The following is a 12,054-nucleotide window of genomic DNA, read 5'->3' on the forward strand; positions in this document are numbered from 1 at the left end:
CATAATATAAACATGTATATATATATACAATCCACTTAATGATAAACACGTCAATAAATAAATGACCGGGTGTTATATCAAAACGTAAATACAACTTTAATAGAAAAGACGCGACATCAGAGTTCCGACTAGTCAAACATATCTCTCAACATTCCGTGTCCCTGGAATCTATCAAGTATGCAACAGTCAACCTGCAGGGAAGAGGAGGGGGTTAGCACGAAGCTAAGTGAGTGCAACTAACTACAGGTAATAGTATACAGGAACCGTCATACTAATCATGTCACAAAATCTAACACAAAAACATCACCCAAGTGCCGTCTACAGAGACTCTGGCAGCTCGACCAAACCATTAACCACCAGTTGATCGGACTGGGGCTTACCAGAAGTTCCTCCACCACCGTATGTATATATATAATCCACACACGACGGACGCGTCATTCACATATATATACACCTCGATTGTCTAGGCTACCACATGAAGAACCCAACCCGCAGGTTGATCTCTCCTACCGAGGTTATCACACAATAGGGACGCACTGGGCTCTAGCAGATAAGCATCAACTAACATGCAGTCATCACAACATACTAACTAACCATAGTAGCAAGTATATCTAACAAGCATGGCAATCATAATATAACATGCTACTCTATACTAAATACTCCAGTTAGTCCCACTCACCGATACCTGCAGCACTCAGTAGTCTAATGTCACCGAGTCTTCTCCTCGTCCATATCACCCGAGAACAAATGCTAAATAAGTTAGTAATCGTATTCCAATATGTGAAGACCCGAAAATTTCTGACCAAATTTAAACTTAATCTTTATATGATTTCAACACGATAAGTAAAGTCTGTAATGTTGAAGTCTCAAAAACTTTGAACTAATGTTATATATTCAGTTAACCTTTGACTATTGACCGACGATTCACGAACATATATATATATATATATATATATATATATATATATATATATATATATATATATATATATATATATATATATATATATATATATATATATATACAATAAGTTGAAATATTAATTATTAAAATTAATTATAAATAACTTGCAATGTGTATTTAAAAACTGATTTATGTATACTAAATAAAGATATATATATTTATATATATAATTTCAAGTTATTTATTAAACGATAGTAACATTCGATTATTGATTGGATTGATAATTAGATAAGTTAACTAAAATGTTTAAGATGAACAAGTAAAACACTAATTTGCTACAGTATTTTCGAATTGCTACAGTACCAGAAAAGCTACAGTGTTTTCGAAAACCACTATTTGCTACAGTAAAAATCATTTTGCTACAGTAAAACACTATTTCAAAATGAAAATGTATGTATATTTTACAAATGTTATAAAATATAATATTAACTTAGATATAAAACGTTTTGATTTAAAAATAATATTATTATATATTAAGACGTTAATTTATAAACGCAAATGACCATAACACTCAAATATACAAGTTACATTACGGGTGAGATACTTTTTCATTGATTTGAGTCTTGTTATTGATAAAGGTACAATACACGAAATATAAAATACTAGTTTTCTAAGCGTACGAAAATGCGTTCGAGAAACCGGAACCGGGACATAAGTCGAGTGACAACGTACGACACATTGGAACAAAAATTACAAATCAACTATGCATGAGAATATAATATAATATATAATTAATTAATATAAATTATATATATTATATATATATTTAAATAATATGTCGACGAACAAAGAGACAAAATCATTGTGAGCTGGACACTAGGGCCATGCGATCACATGGCCGATGCCCTTCGAAACCATGCGATCGCATGGAAGGGTTGGTGAGGCCAGGTCTATAAATGATCGAATTCTCGCGCAGTTTTTCACACTCTATCTCTCTGATCTATATTATACTCCGTAATATTTATTTAAATTATTATTATTTTTATTATTATTATTAATATAATTAAGATTAATATTATTATTATTATTATTATTATTATTATTATTATTATTATTATTATTATTATTATTATTATTATTATTAGTATTATACATAAAATACTACGACAAAGTCATGAGCGAGTTATTTCAAACGAGTTTTTCGAGCTGGATAGAGCTAAGAAAATTATGGGTTATAGCTATGGAAGTTATGGGTATGGTTCGGGGGTATTGCTCGTGAGTCAAACTAGTGTTTATCACCTCCGTTGCGTCTACGTACTTTCCTGCAATATTGAATCTCAATATTGATACGTGAGCATTCATATCTCAACTTTTATATATTAAAAGTGTATCCCTGACTAGTACTCGAATATATATGTTTATGCATGCTTGTATGCTTTAATTTTGTTGTTAGATAGCTTATGATGAATCACGAATTTGATACATATGCTACTGATATAAAGTATATGATATGCATGTTTTTGGAAAGCTGGCGAAAAATTATTAATTTTTCATTTAGAAATAATGTGATTTCGATGAACGGATTAAAAGATATAGTCAACTGAATTATGATTAACATTAATTGAAATTTCTTTTGAATCTGCAATTGATATTTAAACAACTTGTTTATAAGATTGATAAATTGGATTTTCAAATATTACTAATCGAGTAAATGAATTTCTATATAAGGCACTTCTCGTCTTATTGAACAATTGTCAAAGTTGACTGTCTTATCATGTTTTAAAGCTTTATAAACACTATAATCTGATTTTACAAGTGTTGGAAAACTATGTGAAATAATAAAATATTTTCGATTTCCATGATAATTCAAATATATTATAGCTCCTGAAATAAATAATATTTTGAGTTTGATAAACTATAAATTCGTTCAATTATCAAGACTTATATTATGTTAATAAACATGTATAGGTTTAAAGATCGTATTGGGTCAGGTTGACTTTTGAGATGTCTTTTGTTAACTTTTGCATGTCGGTCTCGAGCATTAGGATTGTGATACACTATGACCCGACCTAGCTTGTTAGACATTTATTGACCAATATATGTTCTCTAGGTTGAGATCTACGATTACTTTGCATTCCGAGTTTCAGTCACATTTCGGTGAATGAATTTATGTGCTGCTAAGGTGAGTTTATAGATCACTTTTTAATTGCTTTTGCAATCTATATTTTTGGACTGAGACTACATGCACTTTATTTTAAACGCAATGGATACAAGTACATACTAAATTCTACACCGAGTTTGAACCGAAATTCCTTAGCTTTGGTAACTAGTAACTGCCGGTTATAAGAACTGGTGGGCGAGAATAGTTGTATATGGATCCATAGGGCTTGACATCCCCGTTTGTTCCAGGTATAGAAACTCTAGCCTGAACTATAAAACAGAAGTATGCTATTTGAGTTTAGTACACGTTGGTTTGCGTGTATTGTACATGTTGGTTGCATGTATGTTAAAACATGGGTATTTATAATAACGTTAAAGCTTAGTTACCAAGGTGCTCAATTTCGTAGAATATTTTGATAAACGTTTCTGGATGAAATAACTGAAATCTTGTGATCCACCTTTATATACAGATTATGCGCAACACTAAAACTATGAACTCACCAACCTTTGTGTTGACACTTTTAAGCATGTTTATTCTCAGGTTCCTAGAACATTATACAAGCTATGTGCCCGGAGTTATACATGTTTTATTCAAGAAAACTTTGCATTCACAAAATCATCACCATGTATCTTATTTGACTGTATTGTCAACGGATGGATTGTTAAAAACTATTATATACGGTGATTGTCTATACGTAGAAATCATCAGACGTCGAAAACCTTGGATTTATATATTCATTTATGGTGTGCCTTTTCAAAAGAATGCAATATTTACAAAACGTATCATATAGAGGTAAAAACCTCACTATGAAATCAATGAATGATGTATTCGTCCAAGTGGATTTTGACGGGTCATCACACAATACTAACTATATCACAATCACAGTATATACATACCAAGACTTAAGCACTTTACGATTGGTTTGCCAATCGTACAAGTAACATTCTCACTCGTACATTTGAGAACAATCAACCGTGCAGTTGACAACTTACTTGTACGTTTGGTCTATGACTGAACACCCATCAATGAATCAAATAATCCGTACGATTCACCACACGAGTGACCAGTGACTCGTATGAGTCACATCTCAACCGTACTTATCATCTTAACCAAAACAATAGTTCTCCTTAACCACTCACTCGCACGGTTCATAACACAGTTGACCACCCCAACCGTACGAGTGAAGGATCACTCATGCGAGTGATGAAGAACAGTAGCAGCAAATGTTTAGACGGATTTCAACTCAAAATGCACAACCTAAAACATCAATACATACAGTAAATCAATACACACAATCATGTATTCACTATATGATAAGTCTACAACCTAATTCCATTCAATAACGACCTTCAAGTGCGTGCAAAATAAGACATACACGCTAAAACCTCTTTTTCTGATCAACATAAAGTTTGATCTAGTTTCTTAAAAATTTACCATTGTAAAGTACTCTTTAATATGATTCCAACGATATTTGTTTAATCAAAAACGGAGTTACGATTTGAAAGTTATGCCCTTTTTAATTTTATCAAAAGCTGACCAGTGCTCAACCGCGTGGTTGAGCCCTCAACTGTACGGTTGAGCCCTCAATCGCGTGGTTGAGCCCTCAAACGCGTAATCAACCGCGTGGTTGAGCTGTCAAAAATGTGAGAGCTGTTAGAACAGTCCATGTCGCTGTTTTCGCGTTTTTTGACCCCAAAACACAATTTTTGCAAGATCTAACACAAAAACCACTTCAAAAATAACATACAAACTATATAAAAACTATTTCTAGCAACAATTGAGCATAACAAACACTTAGATCAAGAATCAAGCACCAAAATCACACTTTTATACAAAACTCCTAAAACCCCAATTTCTAAGAATCAAAGCAAGGATTCAAGTAAACAAACCTGATTAAATGATCACAAGGATGCTAGAAATCAGTCACTTAGGCTACTTTACCAAATTTCTAATCTTGAATCACTTAGGGTTTGATAGAGCAAGAATTAGGTGCAAGCTTGTTTTTGAAAAAATGGAAGAAATGAATGGAATCATCCAGAAATAGTCACTTAAGTGGGTTATAAACCCATACCCCATAACACACGGCTATTTATCAGTTATATGATATCTTTCGTACGTAGTTTGGCGACCCAAACGATGTTCAATTTAAATAAACAAATCTGTTCTGTGACCCTTGTCACAAACTGGTCTTAACCAAATACACAAATAATTACAAACATATAATTATTATAATCACTAATTACGCCAAACTCAAGGGTAAAATGGTCACTTCACCTAGGCCCGATTATAGGATGTTACACAATCCATACAGTAAACAACCACCATCACTAAGTCAAAACCAACATCAACAAAACATCATCAAGTCACAAAACATCCAGGATCAAACCGAGCCGAGCAACGCAAGGCACCCCCCAAAACATCCAGTCAAACGACCACACCCTGAGCAGGTCCACGAAACAACAAGAACGTCTGTCGGGAAATTCAAGAACACGCTTCACGGAATTGCAACTAGAAATCCGAACAAAACGCTGAAAGCCAAACCCAAAATGCACCCGCCCTGAAAACGGTGCACCAAGAGGCACCATCCAGATGAATCCCCACCTACGTACAATCGAAAAACTACCTAGAGATCTCCCTTGATAACCTAACTCTATCAGCTAATTCGGCAACAATGTCGATTCTGCTGAAAACGAATGAAGAGAAGGATGGAACGAACAAGAGACCGGAAACCTTAAAAAGCGAGCAACGAGACAAACGGAACGGATCTGGCAAAACATCCACCTGCCTGAGCTCCGGCCAATAATCCGGCCATATCCAAAACCGATGTGACAAATGCAAGGGAGCAAAGAATGGCGCGGGTGAAAGGAAAAAAAGAATACGATCTAGTCAAAGCCCAGTGAGCGGATATAATAAATATAGAAGTATAGTATGACATGCAAAGAAGAATTTTAAAACAAACATATTTTCAAAATAGACTTATTTAAAAAACAAAGTACAATTTGATATAAATCCAGAATACCAAAAATGTCAATATATCAAAGTATAGTACTAAGAGTTATATAAAATTACAAATATTATAAAATAATGCACTAAGAGTCAAACAAATATTAACAAAGTATCAAAATAATATCATAGGATAACTACTCCACTAATCATTTATAGCGGTGCAAATGTTTCGTATGATATTACGATAAACGTCCACAATCAAACAAACACTAGCTAGGATCGATCCATACGCTTCTAGTAATAATCAAATAACAAAGAACTCGTACCAACTACCGGATAATCAAAAGAAGACGCCGTAAATATAACAAAATATACTGCTACGGTCGATGCTACATTATCTGTGTCACAATAATACGCCCACGATGGCTTCATTAATATGTTACTCTTAGATATTATTGTGTAAAATGAAATCTTGATATAGAAGCCTCGTGGACGCATTATTGTGAAAACAATAGTAATCGTAGTAGTATTCACTTTTCGCTAGATGAATAGTTTGGTAGTCATATCATCGAAAACAATAGTAGTATTCACTTTCCAAATGTGGGACAGGGATAATAGAGTACGTGTTAGGCAACAAGCTAAGTGACGTTATTTATGATAGCTCTATTAGAGCAAGGGAAGTAGACCTTGTCACTTACCCCGTCCCCTACCTAGTCGCAAGTCTCCCCACTCCCCAACCAAAATTCGATGGTCCGCCCCGGCTTGGTCAGTCACCTGGGCGACGCAACATCAACGGCTCTTTTTTTTTTAATCCTCACTTTCACCACTTTTATCTATATATATACAACCCTTTTCTCAACCCAAACACACACTCTCAACTCTTCTCAATTAAACACACTTAAAAATGAATTCTTCAAGCATTATTTCATTGAATGTTTACCACGGTGGAGAGCTCAGTGAGGATTGGAAGTCGTATTCCAACTCGCAATGTACTCCGTTCGAGTCCCTCGACGTTAACGGGTGGGACACATGGAGTTTATTCAACTACATACGAGAGCATGTCGACTTCGAGGCCTCGGATTTTATGTACATTGTTCCAGAAACTCAAACCTTTGAGTTTCTCACGACTGAACAAGAATGGGAAGAAATAGTCGGGAAAGCAAAACTCAACGACGAGTCTGTCGACTTGTATTGTATCCACATATGATCCCGTGAATTCATCCGCCGCCCAAGTCCTCACTACCAGCACGACGAGAGTGATGAGGGATACAATAGTCCTAAAACCCCGTGAAAGGCTCGATATTCGGACTAGTTAATTTTTAGGAAATTTCGGTTTTTTTTTAATTTTTAGGACTTGTAATGTTTTTTCTTTAGTTTTAGGTTGGTAATGTTTTTCTTTTTTTTTAGGAATCGTAATGTTTTTTATTTTTATTTTTAGGAATCGTATGTTTTTACATTTTCTTAGGAAATGTAATTTTTTTTTATTTTTAATGAAAGTTATTTTTATTAATTTATGTTATATTTAAAATCATAAAAATAATAATAAAAATATAAACTGACATGCCTAACTGACAGAGGTCACCACTCCCCACTTTTTCTGACTCAGCAAATCAGACCTGACATGCCAAGTAACCTCAGTCACCACTCCCAGTGCTCTTATGCATTTTGAAAGAACCACCGTCATCATATAGCTCTATTATGCATTTTGAAAGAACCACCGTCATCATACACGGAGTATTATTAAGATTATAATATACACACATATTATAAAAAATTATGGTGGTTTTTATTAATATTTGATAGTGATAGTGATATTATCAACATCCATATCCTATAATTTATATATGACGATGGATACTTGACCTACAGTAAAATTCTAATGATGTATGCGTATTACTCCTTCGGTCCCAAATTTATGATACATCATTTTTTGAAATGTTTCAAATTGATTATCCGCTTTTATAAATAGAAAAAAATGTGATAAAATTCTTTTGTGCTCCTAGTTTATATATTTAAGACAAAAAAATAGGCAAAAACCAATGGCTAAAACTAGAGAGATAACAAAAAAATATATGTAACAGTGAGTCACTAATTCTTAAACTATATGTTTCGTGTCTAAGGTCAATAGATTTGGGACGGATGAATTATTATTGTGAAATCTATCTATCTAGGAAAAGGGTAATTAAATGTTCAAAAAATAAAATCATATATTTATATTACAATATACGGAGTAATAGGTACGACTTCGAATAGTCTACAAAGTAAGTAATCATCCCGAGATTTAACTACTAAACATCTTGCCTCTTTGGTTGACTCTAAAATTATAAGTGCAGATACTCGTATTGTTGAAGCATTAAGGGACAATTTAGTCTTTAAATAGGTGGAAGTGTTCATGTGACGGGTGTGGAGGAGAAGATTACCAGTTTTGTCAGAATTAGACCAGTGAAGTATTGAGCTTCACTCGGTTCTTTGTTCACTTTGTGATGAAGATGTTGAAACAATGCAACATTCACTACTTTTATGTAGACACGCTTATGACATTTAGGCAAAAGTTTATAATATTTGGAGAGTAGGAAGTGTGACTAATCTAAGTATTGGTAAAGCCTTATGCGGGAACTCAAGTCACGCAACATCTGAAATCATTGTGAAGATTTGGCAAGCGGTTGAGTGAACTTGTGGATACTTCATATGGAAGAATCGTAATCAAAAAATTTTCAAGAATAAATGTTGGAACCCACCGATATTGCTTATGAAATCCAAGTGAAAGCTACAAATGGATCGTGAAAAGAAAAAAAAAAGACAATTGATTAGCATGTTTGGCTAATTAATCCTCAATCGTGTTCTTATGAATCAGTGGATATGGAACTAGGATACCCACTCAGCATCCTAGCTATTATAGATTTATCCGTGCATGCTAATGTTGAAATGTCCCGTTCATAATGATTATAAATGTTCCATATTAATTGATTTCGTTGCGAGGTTTTGACATCTATATGAGACGTTTTTCAAAGACTGCATTCATTTTTAAAATAACCATAACCTTTATTTTATCAATAAAGGTTTCAAAAGCATTACGTAGATTATCAAATAATGATAATCTAAAATATACTGTTTACACATGACCATTACATAATGGTTTACAATAGAAATATATTACAACGACATATGTTTCTTAAATGCAGTTTTTACACAATATCTTACAAACATGGACTCCAAATCTTGTCCTTATTTTAGTATGCAACAGCGGAAGCTCTTAGTATTCACCTGAGAATAAACATGCTTTAAACGTCAACAAAAATGTTGGTGAGTTATAGGTTTAACCTATATATATATCAAATCGTAACAATAGACCACAAGATTTCATATTTCAATACACATCCCATACATAGAGATAAAAATCATTCATATGGTGAACACCTGGTAACCGACATTAACAAGATGCATATATTAGAATATCTCCATCATTCCGGGACACCCTTCGGATATGATATGAATTTCGAAGTACTAAAGCATCCGGTACTTTGGATGGGGTTTGTTAGGCCCAATAGATCTATCTTTAGGATTCACGTCAATTAGGGTATCTGTTCCCTAATTCTTAGATTACCAGACTTAATAAAAAGGGGCATATTCGATTTCGATAATTCAACCATAGAATGTAGTTTCACGTACTTGTGTCTATTTTGTAAATCATTTATAAAACTTGCATGTATTCTCATCCCAAAAATATTAGATTTTAAAAGTGGGACTATAACTCACTTTCACAGATTTTTACTTCGTCGGGAAGTAAGACTTGGCCACTGGTCGATTCACGAACCTATAACAAATATGTACATATATATCAAAGTATATTCAAAATATATTTACAACACTTTTAATACATTTTGATGTTTTAAGTTTATTAAGTCAGTTGTCCTCGTTAGTAACCTACAACTAGTTGTCCAACGTTAGATGTACAGAAAAAAATTGATATATATTATCTTGAATCAATCCACGGCCCAGTGTATACACGTCTCAGGCTAGATCACAACTCAAAGTATATATATTTTTGGAATCAACCTCAACCCTGTATAGCTAACTCCCACATTACTGCATATAGAGTGTCTATGGTTGTTCCAAATAGTATATACATATGGGTCGATATGATATGTCAAAACATTTGCATACGTGTCTATGGTATCCCAAGATTACATAATATATTAGAATACATGTATAATACAATATAAGTTAGCTAGGATATGATTAATATAGATTTGTTACCAATTTTCACGTTGCAACAACAAGAAAAATTATCCAATCTTGTTTTACCCATAACTTCTTCATTTTAAATCCGTTTTGAGTGAATCAAATTGCTATGGTTTCATATTGACCTCTATTTTATGAATCTAAACAGAAAAAGTATAGGTTTATAGTCGGAAATATAAGTTACAAGTCATTTTTGTAAAGGTAGTCATTTCAGTCGAAAGAACGACGTCTAGATGACCATTTTAGAAAACATACTTCCACTTTGAGTTTAATCATGATTTTTGGATATAGTTTCATGTTCATAAGAAAAATCATTTTCCCAGAAGTACAACTTTTAAATCAAAGTTTATCATAGTTTTTAATTAACTAACCTAAAACAGCCCGCGGTGTTACTACGATGGCGTATGTCCGGTTTTACAGTGTTCTTCGTGTTTCCAGGTTTTAAATCATTAAGTTAGCATATCATATAGATATAGAACATGTGTTTAGTTGATTTTAAAAGCCAAGTTAGAAGGATTAACTTTTGTTTGCGAACAAGTTTAGAATTAACTAAACTATGTTCTAGTGATTACAAGTTTAAACCTTCGAATAAGATAGCTTTATATGTATGAATCGAATGATGTTATGAACATCATTACTACCTCAAGTTTTCTGGATAAAGCTACTGGAAATGAGAAAAATGGATCTAGCTTCAAAGGATCCTTGGATGGCTTGAAAGTTCTTGAAGCAGAATCATGACACGAAAACAAGTTCAAGTAAGATTTCCACTCGAAATAAGATTGTTATAGTTATAGAAATTGAATCAAAGTTTGAATATGAATATTACCTTGTATTAGAAAGATATCTTACTGTAAATAAGAAAGATTTCTTGAGGTTGGATGATCACTCTACAAGATTGGAAGTAAGCTAGCAAACTTGGAAGTATTCTTGATTTTATGAAACTAGAACTTGTAGAATTTATGAAGAACACTTAGAACTTGAAGATAGAACTTGAGAGAGATCAATTAGATGAAGAAAATTGAAGAATGAAAGTGTTTGTAGGTGTTTTTGGTCGTTGGTGTATGGATTAGATATATAGGATATGTAATTTTGTTTTCATGTAAATAAGTCATGAATGATTACTCATATTTTTGTAATTTTATGAGATATTTCTTGCTAGTTGCCAAATTATGGTTCCCACATGTGTTAGGTGACTCACATGGGCTGCTAAGAGCTGATTATTGGAGTGTATATACCAATAGTACATACATCTAAAAGCTGTGTATTGTACGAGTACGAATACAGGTGCATACGAGTAGAATTGTTGATGAAACTGAACGAGGATGTAATTGTAAGCATTTTTGTTAAGTAGAAGTATTTTGATAAGTGTCTTGAGGTCTTTCAAAAGTGTATGAATACATATTAAAACACTACATGTATATACATTTTAACTGAGTCGTTAAGTCATCGTTAGTCGTTACATGTAAGTGTTGTTTTGAAACCTTTAGGTTAACGATCTTGTTAAATTTTGTTAACCCATTGTTTATTAAATCAAATGAGATGTTAAATTATTACATTATCATGATGTATTAATATATCTTAATATGATATATATACATTAAATGTCGTTACAACGATAATCGTTACATATATGTCTCGTTTCAAAATCATTAAGTTAGTAGTCTTGTTTTTACATATATAGTTCATTGCTAATATACTTACTGATATGTTTACTTATCATAATATCATGTTAACTATATATATATATATATATATATATATATATATATATATATATATATATATATATATATATATATAT

Source organism: Rutidosis leptorrhynchoides, chromosome 9, assembly GCF_046630445.1.
Source record: "Rutidosis leptorrhynchoides isolate AG116_Rl617_1_P2 chromosome 9, CSIRO_AGI_Rlap_v1, whole genome shotgun sequence".
Classification (NCBI taxonomy): domain Eukaryota; kingdom Viridiplantae; phylum Streptophyta; class Magnoliopsida; order Asterales; family Asteraceae; genus Rutidosis; species Rutidosis leptorrhynchoides.